Source organism: Acartia tonsa, chromosome 13 (genome assembly GCF_053477335.1).
Source record: "Acartia tonsa isolate MP-2025a chromosome 13, ASM5347733v1, whole genome shotgun sequence".
NCBI lineage: Eukaryota > Metazoa > Arthropoda > Copepoda > Calanoida > Acartiidae > Acartia > Acartia tonsa.
This window is the reverse complement of record NC_137272.1, coordinates 7,318,670-7,330,981: the sequence shown is the minus strand read 5'-3', so window position 1 is coordinate 7,330,981 and position 12,312 is coordinate 7,318,670.

Genomic DNA, 12,312 nt, shown 5'->3' with positions numbered 1-12,312 from the left:
TCCGTCAGAGATGCCCTGCCCTTTGATATTATCAGAGTGATGTACTTTACTGATTCATCGTGTGTTTTATCACAAATAGTTTCCAACAGTGCTATGCTGAACACATTTAATTCTCATCGTATTGGAGAAATTCAATCTGCAACCAACAAGGATGACTGGAGGTGGGTCCCGGGGACGCACAACGTTGCAGATTTGGGCACCAGAAGCACCTGCAAGGTATCAGATTTGGGACCAGGTTCCAGGTACAGATTGGGCCCAGAATGGTTGCGCCAGGATGAAAGTGCGTGGCCGGTGAAAACTGCCGAAGAAGTCAAGCAGGTTTTACCCCCAGAGGAGTTGAATACCAAAATGGTTAAGTTATGTTCAATGAAAGTTGCCGGAGAAGCCGCTGAAGATGTCTTTAGGTTAAGCACAGGAGATCATTTGGACAGGCCAAACGTATTATGGCAGCTGTCCTGCAAGTTGCGAAGACCTGGTTGAAGAAGCTAAAGAGCAGACAAGAAAGTAAGACTACAGCCGCTGGTAGTCATGTAGCAGCCGCAGATTCTGTGTACAAGCCGTCTTTGTACAATTTTATGGCGGCGGCGGAACTTTTCATTGTGTCACGAAGCCAAGAAGATGAGTGGATAAATGACGCTAAAGGCAATTATGCGTCATTAAATCCATTAGTGCATGAAGTATCATTGACCTGGCCTGTCGTTGGTCCCGGTGGAAATTATATGACCAGGGAGATGAGGATTCTTAAAATGGTTGGTCGAGGACAGCCAGTCATTGACGCCATTACTGGCGGCCGTAAAATGATATTTGAAGACATGCCAGGTTTAATAATTTTGGAGCCTGGTAATTGGTTAGCTGCTGTTTTTATGAGAGAAGCGCATGTTGAGCTTCACTCTGGTGTCCGTGGAACTTTAGCTGAGAGCCGCCGTTGGTGCTGGATTGTGAAGGCAAGGAGGTTGGCCATCATGGAAGTGAAGAAATGTTGGCCCTGCAGTGTTGAGAGGGCTAAGGAATGTCGTGCTACCATGAAGGACGTGTTACCTGACAAGTTGGTCCCGAGCAGGCCTTTTGAAGCTGTGCAAGTCGACCTGATGGGTCCGCTGGTTACGAGGAGAGCTGCCGCCAAAACGAGGAGTCAGACAGCAACGAAGAAGGTGTGGGTGTTCGTGGTGGTCTGCAGGTTCTCAGGGGCGTTATGGTTAGATGCCTTGGAAAAGTATGATACCAGCAGTATCCTGTTGTCCCTGCGCAAGTTGGAAGCTGTTCATTGTCTGCCGAAGATCATAGTAAGCGACATGGGCACACAATTATCCAGTGCTCGCAAAGTTTTAGAGCAGAAGTTGGGCAGCCAGGTAGAGTTTTCTTGGTCTCAGATCCCGGCCCGAGCCCACTATTATATTGGGCAGGCTGAGAAAATGGTGGGATTAACCAAGAGATTGCTGTCCAAGAAGTTGGTGAATAGTTCTGTTAATTTCAACGAGCTCCTGGTGCTGTTGGCGGAGGTCAGCAAGTTGATGAATAGCAGACCATTGATGATAGAAGCTGCGAACGACGTGGAGAATTGGCGGCTGATCACCCCTGGCCAGCTGCTGGGAAATGTTGACCGCCAGCCGTTGTGCAATGTGGCGATGAAACCGGAGGACCAAATTTCCTCCAGGTTGAAGTTGTTGGAAGACTTGTCTGCCCAGTTTTGGACTGCCTACCGCCAGGAGATCCTACCAAAGATATTACGGATGTCCAAGTGGAAGGATGAGATGGCAGAGCCACTAGCTGACGGAGATATAGTTCTGGTTACGAGTACCAATCCCCTGATGAGATGTTTGAGGATGGGCCGAGTGACGAGAATTGAGGATGGGAGAAAGACTGCAAGAGTCTTGTTCAGACTGACAGATAAATCTCCCCTAGAAGAACATGCTGTATCAGTCAGGCAGTTGTTAAAAATTATGATTAATAATTGATTCTTATTTTATGGAAATTGAGATTTTTTTTAGTAAAAAGCCACATTTTTCATATGCCTATTTTTATGCCTAAAATAAGAATCAAATGAAATGCGATTAAATATTCTTCTATTTCATATGCTCAAATTTAATTTTATTGAGTTTAATTTCTTTTCAAAAGTACAATTCATTTTAAAACTTACCTGAAAAGTTTAACAAAAAGGAATAAATGTGTCGAGGTTGCGTGATTCGATATTTATTCTAAGAAAAAAATCAAGTATTTTTTTAGCAGATTTTTTTAAAATTATATATGAATTTCAATCAAGTAAAACATTTTTATTCAGATCTAGGAATGATTGAAAATTCATATTTAAAGTTTTTTTTTACAAAGAAAAATTGGTATTTTTTTCATAATTTCAATGAAAATTCTAACGAAGATATTATTATTTTGCTATTCTTTAAGTATTAAAAAGTTTTATTGTTGATTAAGATATTACAGTTCTTATTCATTAGGTTTGAAAAACTTTCTGCCCGAGGATTTTGAAAAATTTTTTTCTTTCTACTCTTTTTGATGCTTAACAAATTTAGTTTTAAGTACCTATAAATCTTAATTTTCTTGTCTAAGATTTATTTCGTTTTATTTTTACCATTATTGTTTACATTTACATTTCAACCTGATTTCGTAGGTACTTATTGATTTATTAATAATGATTTATTACCTATTGATTATGAAATGATTATTATTTAGTATAGTTGTTATATTACAACATCATGATTAATAGGATTATCTATTTTAGGATTGTGTATGTGATCTTGTGATTGTCATGTGCATGGAATGTTGTATGGTACAAACCAATTCCCATCCTTCTATCCTAAAATGTGAGGTATTATGAGTCCTAGTGAGGAGTATAATATTGTGTATGCATATCACGGGGTTTCATTTAGTTAGGAGCAAAATTGTCACGTTTTCGGGATGTGGCCATTCTCATGTGATTATGGTGAGTTGAGTTTAGTGAGAAATGTTGCTAGTGCTCAGCGCAAAAAAAAACCTTGAATCTCGTTAAGGAAGTTAATTTGACTTTCAAACGGGGGGTGTGTCTTAACCTCTTTTCGAGGAAGCTTTGTGTTTATCAAGTGCAAAATTAATTCCTTATCATTAAACCAAAAACAAAGCGCAAATGTCGTCTTTTAGGGCTTTCCTTTCATAATGTGGCGCGGCATAGAGTGTTTGTTTATTTTGGATGCGCACGTTCTTTACTTTTGAATGAGATATGAGAGTGTGAAGATTTCGGAGAACAAAATTGGGCCTATCATTGGTCTCATTGTGTGTGAACGACCCTAGTATATCAGGGATTTGAAACCATAAGAGCTTCAGGTAGAATTTGTTATTTTTATTAAGAAATATGGTGTATAGGACGATTATATGTAGTTTTAAAAAGGCTTTAGCCAGCTAAGCATGAAACTTAATTATGATTAATATATGTTTTAGTAATTTTTATGTGCCTTATTGTTGCATTTAACAATGATTTATTAAACCAAATAATTTTCCTTTAAAGCCAAAGTTTCCAAAGATTTTTACCGTAGAGAAAAATGATTTTTAAAAAGCAAATAAGATTACGTGGTTATAAATAACTGGAATTATGAACTAATTGATATTGTAATTTCAGGTCTTTGAAATAATTTCATCAATAAATCTATATTCAAACCTGCTGTTGAAACTTGATGGTTCCTGGTATTGGGGGTTTGTATGTTCGCCAACTGATCTCGTGAACTTCCCGCTAATTCGGAAGTCAAGCTCAACCAAAGTGTCATGGTTGAGACACTTTTAACAACATGTGGCCCCGTAGGGGTGATTTAATTGCCAATTATAATCTTAGAAATGATAATAATCTATCTTTTCGCATTTCTCTAGTTGAAAGACTACCTTTTGTTCCTTACCAACTCTATGGAATAATTTTAATGATATTGACAATATAAGAAATAATTTGACTAAAAAGCATTTATAAGCATGCTTAAAAAGTGCCTACTAAAAAGAATTGTAACCACATGTAATAGAATTTTATGCCGCTCATGTCTTTTGAGAAATTTAAATTAAGTAATAGCCTTTACTACATACTTCATCTATTATCAATTTTATTTTTTAAAAGAAAATTTAATATCTAATGTTCTAGTCCTCTCACATACACCCTTCCTCACTCCCTCATTTTCACACTGGAATAAAATATAATCCTTTTAGTAAATTTCTGTTGTTTTTTCATATCCCTAATTTTTTTCTTTAAACTTGTATATTATCTATTGCAAAGGCTATCCAATATTACCTCTCACGAGATTGTTTAGTCCTTTGACACTGTACATAATTATTATTTGATTGATCTGTTCTTAATTTTTTATTCATATTCAATTTTTTTGTTTGTATATGAATATTTAATACCTGTTATTATCATTACTTGTTATGTGTGTCATAAAATAAATATCTAATATAATCTAATCTAACGTATCAAAGCTGAGTACGTTTGGTACGTTATATTGAGATGTGTACGTAACATATTTTGAATTTTGGATTTTGTACGTTGTACGTTTTGTTAGTAATAAGAATAGAATATTAGTAGAAAAGTTTTTTTTTTGTTTTGTACGAAAATTTTTGCAAAAACAATAGGTGTATTATATTAAATAAATTCAATAATATCTTCATTTTTTATAGAACAAAAATATGTAGGTAAATTATTTATGTATTATAGTTTAACTTATAGTTTAAATTTATGGATTTGAAATATATGTCCTATAGATTTAGTTTAAACTATTGAACGTAAAAAGATATGCAGTTGACTAAATTTAGGTTTAAATGCACTTCGTGCAACTACCCTTTTAATAGATTTTACGATAATTTTTTTCAAATTCTTTATATACTTAGGTAAATTTTCCAAGATTAAGAAGTCTCATTTTTTGTTATCTTCAGTTTTTAAAGAATAAGAATCAAATGTAAGTATAAAAATATTTGTACATGTATTTGTATTTGTACAAAAAGTATTACAAAAATAGTATATTGTCTATAATACAAAGTAGAATGATGTCTGTCCGTCTGCTTGTCCGTCTGTCTATCAGAAGCTTAAGATCTCAGTAACCACTGAAACTATTGGGTCTACTCTTCAGGGAATATACCTAATAGTCCTGTAATGGTTTTAAGCTATTTTCTTGGGGGGAGGGACACTTAAAGCTTTTTACTTACTACTAGGATTAGCGATTTCGCCCCTAGCCTCTAGAGGCTTCGTCCTCTCCTTTATAGAATTGTTTGGTTGAAATTTGTCAAAAAAAACAAAAAAAAAAGATTGTGATGATTTTTTTCATTTAGGCTTTGCCCCAGGGTGCGGTGGGGGTTCCCCCACCCCGCTTATTTGCATTAGTTTACAAAAATAAATTTTGGGGTGGTTGACTTTTTGGGTGGGTGGGTTTCCCACACTCCAAGAAAATAACCTAAAACCACCACAGGACAAGAAGATATATTCCCTGAATTTTAGAACCCAAACTGTTCAGCGATTACCAAGATCTTAAGCTTTAGACAGACAGGCATTGATTTACTTTGTATTTAAGACTAGTATTTTCTGAGATCTTTAGCATTAGACAAAATAACCCTTTATCCTATTATATGTATATCCTGTAAATCCTTTTTTTCTGTAGCAAAGAATCTCGCTAACTGCTGAACCGACATGATCTTTGTGAGGTTGTAGGCTATTTTCTCTGTCCTTCCATATCCCTTCGAGAACCTTATATATATACTTAGTACGTAATAACAGGATGTATGTCTGTCTGTCAGTTTATTTGTACTGAAGGTTCTCGCTAACCGCTAAACCGATATGGTTCTCCTTAACAGGGTAGCTTCTTATGGGTCCTGGGAGAGGGTACAAGCACCATCCCAAGAGAAATCACTCTTAGAAAAAAATTACCACCCTTCCCCTATTTTTTCTTTCTTTTTAAAATTGAAATCAGAATGGGGGTGGTCTACTCCCCCCTCCCTCACTAAAAAATTTATTAGCGAAGCTTCTCTATAATCACTTTGTCAGTCTCTTATGCTATCGGAGAAACATGATTTTCTCGGCTCCTGTTTTTTGATTAAATAAGTTCACAGTAAACATATTTTCATTGAGATTTGCCTTTTGGTTAGGGTGCTAGATCTATTTCTAGATTTTCAAGTTTTTGTGGTTTTCTCGACTTCTAATCAGTGGCGTGCGAAGCACTTTGTCTAGGGGGGGGGGCATTTTGAACATTTTGCTAAATTTTGCCCCCCCCGCCCCCCCCCCTCCCTAAAACAAAGTGCCCCTAGGTGGCACTTTGCTTTAGGGAGGGGCATTTTTATTATGTATATCTGTTTTAAACAAGGGCGTTTTAAGGGGGTGGAATTACTTGATTATGGGTTTTCTAATCCCTATTCCTTCTTCCCCATCTCTTCCTCCCATCCCTTTCCCCAATACCTTCCCCCCATCCCTTTCCCTCTTCCTTCTTCTTTCTTCCCTCCCTACTCCCATCTATATCCCCCATCCCTTAAGCTAAAGGCATCTTGAAAAAAAAAGAATATTTACCAATCCCCCCCCCCCTGACTGACAGACATGGTAAATTATTGAAAAAAGTTATATCCGAACTCTCACCCTCTTTAAATGGCATTTTAAAAATCTGTCACTCTTTTATAAAGTGGTGTTTGCATGGATTTGCTAGGGTGGTGCGCAAAGCTCACTGAGAAAATTTTACACCACCTTCAAACTAAAGACAACAAGAGTTGTGTTATTTTATCAAGTTAAGAATATAGAGTGTTAGGGTTGTTAATGTAAATTGCTATGAAAAAAACATATCTTTTAGTTAAGGGAATATACACAAAAAAATGATAAACTTTTCCTGAACATCTTATACTGATACAGGGATGTAGTGGACATTGGGTTATTTATATTACTAGTCCCCAAAGTTTGATAAAAAACATTTTCTTATTCGTCTGCTCAACAACTTTAGGGACTTGATTGAATTTTGATTGGTTGGTTAATTAAGTTGAGTTTCCATACATTCTACCCACTAATTATAATTTATATAAGGATTAATTTTGTGTATCATTATTGGGGATGTACATCAATTAATCGGCCATTGTCTTTTCCCTATAGATCCCTGCAAAGCACAAAAAAACGTAAATTATTATTTTAGATTTATTTGTGAAAATAAGCACAAAAACCTTATTTATTTTGTATGATTACTGTTAGACCGACAGTCAAAGTAAATTGAATACTGGTTGCTAAGAACAAAGGAAAAAATTATTTTGATACTGTTATCCAAAAAAAAGTTTGAAAATCTGACCAAAAACACCAAAGATAAGGCTAATTATGTAAAATATAAAAATAGCCAAAAATCTGCTAAATGACAGTCCAACTGCCATGGATGTTTTATAGTTGGTTAATGTTATGCTCCTTGATTATAGGAATGTTGTCAAAAAGTTGCCATCTTTTATAGAAGATCACCAGTTAAAAAATTTATTGGTCATAATTGGAATTTTCCAAATATGTTATGATTAATTGAATAATAAGTTTATAATTGGCGCGCAGCGCAAAAAATTTTTTGGTTATTCTTGATCTTTTGGAAACATTGGGACAGTTTTGCTTTATGGAGAGGATAGGGGGCAAAATGGGGCATTTTTGTTTACCAGGTGGGGGGGGGGGGCAAAAAGGGGCATTTTTGTTTTCCAGGTGGGGGGCAAAAAGGGGCTTTTTTCAACATTTAGGGGGGGGCAGGGGGGCGTTGGCTAGGGGGGGGGGCAGGGAGGGGCGTTTTGGGCGCTAGGGGGGGCGATTGCCCCAAGATAGACGGCTGAAATTTTCAGGGAATAAATTCACATTCTACATATTTTCAAAAAGTTTCTTGAAGGTTTGTTTATTTGTTGCAGTGCTAGATCAAGTCCAAGATGTATAGGTTTTTGTGATTTTCTCTACTCATATTCTTGATAGACGGTTGTAATTTTCAGGGATTGTAAAGTTTTCATTCTTAATACTTCCACTAAGTTACATTGAGATTTGCTTATTGGTTGGGGGGCTGAATTTATTCCTAGATTTTTACATTATTATATATTTTTAAAAAGGTTTTGTGATTTATTTAAATAAGTTAAATGCTTATTTTTTATGAGACTACTCTATAATTTATTCATTCTCCCAGATTTCCATCCATAACTTTTGAGCTTCGTTTCTTAAGGATGTTGTCATCCTTGTTTTTTACTTTTTATTTTTAAACTGTTTTTAACCCATTTTTAAAACGTATATAAAAAATATACTATGACACCAGTTGAATGAGACTGCAGAGCCTAAATTTGAATTAAGTCCCCAATAAACTTTTTTGGGGGGATTTAAATATTAATTTTTACTGTTGCCGTGATCATTTTGACCGAAGCAAAAGGCCTTTTATTTATTTGGGTAAAATTCGTAGCTTTTAGAGTGTTTTGCTTCATAAATATTGTATTCTGGTATAGAGTAAAATTAGGACTTATGATTTTACTATAAAAATTCACTAAAAAGTTAATTCTTTATCATATATCAACGAATTAACATTAACATGTTTGTGTTCTCTCACTTATTTTAAAAACATAAAAAAGGGCTGTACAGGGTTAAATGACAACAAATTTATTTTTGTCACATATACAAATGTGTTATAAAATAAGATTATTCAAACTTATCTTTTAAAATAATTTTAAAAAGTATGTATCTTTTATGTGTATGGTTTTCATTCTTTTCATTTTAATTAAATAAAAAATATTTGGATCTACTGCAGTTCATGGTAAAATATTGCTGGTAACGAATGCGTCCTGGTTCCTGGCAATATTACAAGATTCCTGGATCCAGCAGCACGCAAATTCCCCTAAATCCTAGGTTCCTGTTAGCTGGCAATCTGCAAATTTTCCAAGTTACCAGCAATGACAGAAGATTACTGGCTTACAGGAGTTTTTACCCCATACCCTTTTTCACAATTTCTTAGGGGGTAAACAGCAACAATTAAAAAGGGGCAGTAATTTTAATTATTTTATGTGCATTCCTAATAGAGGTGGGGGATGGATTTAAGAGAGTGGGATCTTTACCTTTAAATTTAACTGTTTCTATCTTAATATCCACTTTCGCGCCAAAATTTGGGCAGTCCTCTTTATTTTTATAATAAATTAAAAAAGGGGAGATACATTCGTAATTTTAATCATATTAATTAATAAATTAATTTTTTCTAAGTGAGACTCTGAATCAAACAGTAAAACCAACGATTTTGAGCGCCTATTGAATGCAAAACTTAATACTAGCCCCTGTAACCTAAACTAACCTAATTATAAAACAGTGCCGCGGCCAGGTTTGATGGTTTAGTTGGGGGGGGGGGGGGGGGGGGGTAGGAGAAGAGAAGGTTCGAAACTTGCGCGCCAAAATTTGAATGGCATCCCAACGACCTCACAACAAATCCCGTATCTTTATTTCTATAATAATTGAAAATTGGAGGAGATATACTCGTTATTGTTACGAATTAGTAAATTGAATCTTAATTTCGTCTTAAAAATATGGGATTTTAATTGGTGGGTAATTGAGTTAAGATAAAGTTACCTCTTGACAATAAAGCTAATTGGTTACCCATTTTTAAATTATAACGCACATTTATGTCCTGAATCTCTGATACTTTTGGCGGTTTTTTTAAATTCAAATTCTCTTCACTCCTTTTTATGCTTGTAAACTCAAGTAGGCAAGGTTGACAATATAGCAATATTTGTTTGTTTCTCAATTAAGATCTCTCTAACCACTGATTCGATTGAGTTCTTCATTTTAGAGAAGCTTCACAAGGTCCTATGATGATTTTAGGCTATTGTTTAAGCTATTTTCTGCCCAATTTCTTCCAATTTAAAAACGGAGCTTCATGATGCTAGGGGCTCAACTGCTATAATCTACAATATAAAGTAGCGAAGGATTTTAATTTAAAGCAAAATATTTAGGAAAAGTAAATTACAATTTCATAATGAGTTTCATAATTATTTATAAGTAACAGAGTGTCCGTTTGTATGTGTGTTTGACTTGCTAAACGATAAACCGAAAAAGTATAATATTTTTTTCTTGTGGCGGTTTATCTTAGAAGGATTGTGGATGATACCCTCAAATCAACTAAAATAGTTAGAACCTTCCCAGGACTTATTGCCCTTAAAGTTTTTCTTGACTACTTTTATATTGTTACTTTTTACGCCTAAGTAAACGTTGTATTATTAACTGTTGATAAAAATCAAGAAAACGGAATATTTATCATATTTGTCTTGTCTCACCCCCCCCCCCCCCCACCCCATCTCTCTCTAATTCATTTTTTACATTTGATCAGTTTAAGATTTTTAATTTACTATGAATTGTTGTAGAACAGAGCAAAATTTATACCTCATCCTAACTCCCCAAATTAGTACAGAGAAACACCACTACCCTCCCACCCCCTACCACATCAGACAAACATGCCAAAAAAGCCACTTCTAATTGTGGGGTAAGTGTAATAAAAGGGAAATGGGAATTAAAAAGGGAAATATTGCTTTTTAACAGGAATATTTTAAACATGCCAGTGGCCAGGAATATGCATAAATTGCCAGCAACCAGGAAAGTTAAACATTGGTAGCTCCAGAAATATTTCTTGTTATGCTAGATCCAGGAATCTTCTAATATTGCCAGGAAACAGGAAGCAATCGTTACCAGCAATATTTTACCATGAACTGCAGTAGATCCAAATATTTAACTACATTGGAAATACGTCACTTTGTGAAAACACTCTTTTTTTGAATTGTAAAGAATTATATAAAACAAGACTTCTTATTGGTTAGATTTCAGAATTATTTGTTTTATTGTAAATGTTAGATTTTTCAATGAAATTAATTGTTTTGGAGAAAAAAAAATATTTCCAATGAACAGAGTAATGTTTTTTTATTGTATCAATATAAAGTGAATTATATAAAAATGTTCTGTAAGCCACAATATTACCCGAAGTAAAAAAAGAGCAACACTAAAAATTAATTTTTAAATCCCCCAAAAAAAGTTTTTTGGGGACTTAATTCAAATTTGGGCTCTGCAGTCTGATATTTTTGACCCCCCATTAAAAAATAGGTTAAAAACAGTTTAAATAAAAAATAAAAAAATGGGTTTTTGAATTCATCACCCCTCCCCCCCCCCCCCCCTAATCAAGTTCCTCTAGGACCTCTAAGGGCGTAGTCACTGGTCCTTATAATAGGATATGCTTTGTACGTAATAACAGGATGTCTGTTTGTTTGTACCAAAAGATCTCGCTAACTACTGAACCGATATGGTTTTCCTTAACAGGATAGCTTCTCATAGATTTTTGGAAGTTTTATAACTATTTTGGGGAAGAGTATCACCATCCACCCTCCCAAGAGAAATCGACTTTAGAATAGTTTCTCGCATCGTATTATAAACGGCGGATAAAGAATGTACAATTATGAGATTAAAACTAGTTTTTTTAGCCATGAGGTGCCGAAGGCACCGGCTAAAAAAACTGGCTTTAATCTTATGATTGTACATTTTTATATTCGTAGAGAGCTGGATATATTTAATATGATGCTAGAAATAGTTTTCTCCTATGGATGAGAACCGGTTCCTATCCACCTGATATTGGGTTTAAACATCCTTAATATCAGAATTACAGTAAAATATAAGTCTAATAACAGTTCATCAGTACAAAACTTTTTGAGCAACAGCATAAGCCACCCCTTTTTTCTTGAATCTCCAATATTCATATTGATCTCCTCTCTTTCTTCTTCTACACCATATACGAAAAAATGGCATACCTTGCCTATGTCTAAGTATGGAAAGGATGTTGAAGTTTAACTCATTAGTGACAAACCGGCTTTTATCGCCCATTTACAAAAAATCCCCCAAAAAAACGGTTCCTGTCCACCGGATTCGAATGAATACGAGAAAAAAACTTACCTCCTCCCCCCAAAAATGAATTTTAATTGCTCACTGATTTTAAGTTAATTTTTTTCCAGAGGTCTCTATATAACTTTTTAGCTTCGCTACTTATTTATGTTGTTATCCATGTTTTTTACTGTTTCTTTTTAAATCTAAAATAAAAAAAATTGGGTTATTGAATTCAACTCTCCCCTCCTCAAGTGCCCCTAGAGGCCTTTAGGAGCGTAGACGCTAGTTCTTTTAAATAGAGTAATAGGATATCTTGTGTCTGTCAGTCCGCTATAGTTCTCCTTTACAAGTAGCCGCTAGTAGACTTAAATGTATTGATAATAGGTAACTAGGAAATTATTTAAACTGTTTTTAAACTATTTTTAAAAGGTATATCAAAAATATACTTTGACACCTGTAGAATCATACTGCAAAGCCAAAAATGAGAACAA